General features: G+C 39.5%; 1 protein-coding gene across 1 annotated transcript in view; it reads left to right on the forward strand.

The window, feature by feature from the left end:
• The window catches only part of LOC102677247 (RNA pseudouridylate synthase domain-containing protein 2-like), a gene marked incomplete at its 5' end in the record, with an annotated part of 30,293 nt that overhangs the window by 19,640 nt on the left and 7,143 nt on the right, over positions 1–3,510 (forward strand). The gene's annotated exons all lie outside the window — the stretch shown is intronic.

Raw genomic sequence — 3,510 nt, forward strand, 5'->3', positions numbered from 1 at the left:
TCGTCCCTGAGCGCGAAAGCATTTTCGTAATTCCGCGTTTGTCCGCCTAGCTCCCGAAATAAATCGAGACGCTGGTTTCTACTAGGAAACGGTTCCGTGGTACGCCAAAATGAAATTTCTTCTTTTCTGAATCTTTATTTTATTTTCTTTTTTTATTTTCATTTGAGCAAAAATTTATCGATGTATTATTTCTCTAAGTTTAGTAAATTTGTTAAATTGATTTATTATTAATTTATTTCTCTAAGTTTGGTAAATTTAAAAAAAAATGGTTGGATAATTTGTTCGATTTCTCTCGAGCCAAATTTTTAACGAAGTGCAGTGGCTCCCTAAATCTTCGACGACAAACCCGCAACCGCCGAGCGGATTCGTTCGATTAGTTCAATCGTAACTCGGATCCGAAAGGACTCGTTCGACTTGGATAACTAGGGGAGGGAACTTGAGATAAGGGAAGCTCTGCGGTCTTATCTACGGTGGTCGAGTGGGAAGGGGAGTTGGGGCGTCGTTTGTAAGCCAGAAATCGCGTCCCCCTCCTCTTCCTCCGCTCTAAAAACTTTAAACCTTAAACCGAGAATATTTATATTAACTTCGGCAAATTTCGTATTCGAAACAAAATTAAATTCGAGCAATCGTTTTTATTTTTATTTTGATCAAGAAATTTTCGAAAAGGATTGAAACGAAGTAATATTAAAAAAAAAAATTGTTAAAAATTACGAAAGAAACGCTAGAATAACAAAATATTTTCTCCGTTCCGCCGCAAGAAGGAATATTTTTAAAACACGTGATCTCATTTCCCCCCTGTTGTTTCCCGGTTCTAGGACGAGGAATCCCAAAATTATTTATAACAAACGGTTTGATTGCGCGTTACGTAAGGCACAAGAGGTGGACGTGCATGAACATTCGATCCGATACGGACATTGTCCTATAGCGTTTGTTTTAACGGCCGTCAGTTTCCGTCACGCGTATCCACTATGACGCTAAATTAAGCGGGGAAGGATAATAAATAAGACCGATCTCTCTCCCTTCTGAAATAAAGCCAAAAGCTGGATCGGGCCAGGCGAGCGACTCGAGGCGACTTCTTCTTCTTTTTCTTCTTCTTCTTCTTCTTGTTCGATCGAAGAAAAGTTTCGCGAGATTGAAAGAAGAAACAATAGTTTCGAAATGGAACGAAGATTTGTTTGCGATAGAAGTGGTGGAAGAGAAATTGGTCCAAGCATATGAATTCTTGAATTTTTTCGTGAATATTTAATAAAATATTCCGAGTTTATTTATTCTTTCCTTCCATTTTAACAGTAGGATTAATTCTTTTTGGATCTATTATAATTTTCTTCTTCTCTTCGAAGTTACTCTTTTTCTCCAAAATAAATGCGTCAAAATTATTCCATTTTCAAGCCAACAAATTTATCCCCTTTTCCTCGAACTTTCCAGCAAGTTTTCCAGACGCACTTTCGTAATTTTTAAAATTTCACGCCGCGGTTTCCAACAAATGTTTCGGGTGGAAAAAGAGGGTGAAGTTTGGTCTTCCTTTCGAACGGTCATTAAGGAAGCAAGCGTGGTTAATTGGCCTGGATGGAAAAGGAGTAGGTGCGCCGCTGATTCCGCTCGAATTACACTGGTAATCCAAAGGCCCGATTAAAAATGACGAGAGGATTAATGGACCGTCTTTTTGCTCCCCCTCCCCTCTTCTTTTGAATGTTAGATCCATTTCGCTTTGCGGCACGTGGAAGAGAAGGGAATGGACTTTTTAATTTTTAATAAAGAATCCTCTTGATCGATTTGATTAATGATATTGATATATAAGATAGATTTTAAAATTGCGATTGTATTATATGGATTGGAATTTTGTTTCGTTTCCTTTCTCGAGAAAATTGGGGGAAAGTGGTATTTCAAGGTTCTTAAAATGAAGTTACCTTATCCGGAAGTTCCGATTAAATCGAGCAAACCCTCTTCCGTTCTCTTTATTCGAAGATGTCTTAAAACAAAGATGTATCGAGGATCGATCTCTTTGCTTCTCCAACTTTTAATCATTCGAAGCTTTACCGTCGATGAAAAGTTTTGAAAGAAACCTCCGCCTCCCCTTTGTCTTCTTTCTAATATTACAATATTTCATTTCGATAATAAAAAAGAAAGGATTTTTCCAACTCCCCACACTCTGAGACACTCGAAAATTAGAAAAGATAGAATAGAGACTCGTTCTACTTCTTTATTCGAACCCTGTCGAATTCGAAATCTCGATCGAAATATTACGAAATATCTCTTAGCCGCCTTAGGAGGCCAAGAATCATCTCGAGAAGCCGTCCTTAGAAATTACCCTTAGAATTGAATTATTCAAAAGAGCCTACTGTCAGAAAGAGAGAGAGAGAGAGGGTGTTTCTCCCGCAACAATACTTTCCCTCGTCGACGGGGAGTGGATGGAAACACAGCGATAAAAGGAAGAAGACCGCGGATAGGAAAAGATGTGGCGCGGAAAAAGAGAGGGGGCGCGACGAAGAGCAGAAAGCATTGGGAAATTTGCAGAAGGAGAATTCGCTTGGCGGGTGAGGAGAGCTCGGTTGGTGGTTCCTTATTGTCTGGAAAGAATGACGACGACGACTGGTGCAGTTTCACGGAATGCATTAGGCAGATGGAACGTGTAATTGGAGTCGCGTACGCCCGAGAACGGGAGCGTGCAACGAGAGAGAAGAGCGCGGGGCCCACCTGTCGTCCACCCCCCTCCCCTTTCTTCGAGGCATCGTCGTTGTCGCGCGCCCGTTGTCTCTCTTTGTGCCGTCTTTCCTCCATCCACTTCGCGCGCCGCCATTAACCTGTTTAAGCTTAACGCCCCGTCGAGAGGGGTTGCTTCCTGTTCTGGACGAGTCTCGAGGAATGATAATGTGTTTTAACACCGGGAGGGAGGATTTGGACTTGTTTGAGGAAAGGTTCTGGGCATGTTTTTTCGAAAGCTTTTTGGAATTTGGGGAGGGAGAAGGGTAAAATTGGTAAAATTTTAGGTTTTAGGTTTAGGGAATTTTTGAGAGATGGAAACGATTAATAATTATAATAGAAAGTTTAATTTCTTCAAGAATTATTCATAAAAGGAGATATGTTTGAAAATGTCGAAATGAGAGAACGTTGGAGAGAAGAGAATGGAGAGATTGTATTACGGAAGGTAACGTATTCAACAAAAGATCATTTTCCTTCGTGTTCTCTTTGAGTGATATATTATAAGGTTCGATCTTATCTGGAATAATACTATGGAAGATTTTTCATCATTTTTCTTTTTTCTTTTCTTTTTTTTTCAAAATTATGAAAATATAAAAAAAGAAACCGCATGAGCACGTGTTTCGAGGTTAACAATTCGACGAGAAAAGAGATATGCACGCTATATTGACTGGAAACGACATGTTCGAACATCTTCTCCTTCCCCGTGAATCGTTATCACCTTCTCTTGTCTCATTTTTAATTGCACGAGCTTCGTTTATCCAAATTTATTCCCATTTCGCGAAAAAAAAAAAAAAAAAAGAAGAACAAAAA

The sequence above is a fragment of the Apis dorsata genome, unplaced genomic scaffold, assembly GCF_000469605.1.
Source record: "Apis dorsata unplaced genomic scaffold, Apis dorsata 1.3 scaffold_169, whole genome shotgun sequence".
Classification (NCBI taxonomy): Eukaryota; Metazoa; Arthropoda; class Insecta; order Hymenoptera; family Apidae; genus Apis; species Apis dorsata.